Raw genomic sequence first — 353 nt, forward strand, 5'->3', positions numbered from 1 at the left:
GCAAAAGAATGATTGCATAGTTAGGTTGATTACTTGTATGTATGTATTCACTGGATGACTTTTTTCTTTTACAAATTTGATTTACTTATTGTATTCACAAGTCAGTTCTATATATTGCTATATATGCATTACGTTCGTTCTTATTTTCAGTGCGATCGTAGCATCTAAAACAAAAATATATGTATTTTATAGAACGACTCAAAACATCTACAAAACACTGTTTTGTGAAGAAATTTTACAGAATATAATAACCTCGATCTTAAAAGGAATTAAAAAAGGTCGATGTGGTAACTCAGCGCATTACCTTGAGTATACATCAAAGAGGAAAAGTTTCCCAGTAACTCACCTGTCCT

Source organism: Penaeus monodon, chromosome 25 (assembly GCF_015228065.2).
Source record: "Penaeus monodon isolate SGIC_2016 chromosome 25, NSTDA_Pmon_1, whole genome shotgun sequence".
NCBI lineage: Eukaryota > Metazoa > Arthropoda > Malacostraca > Decapoda > Penaeidae > Penaeus > Penaeus monodon.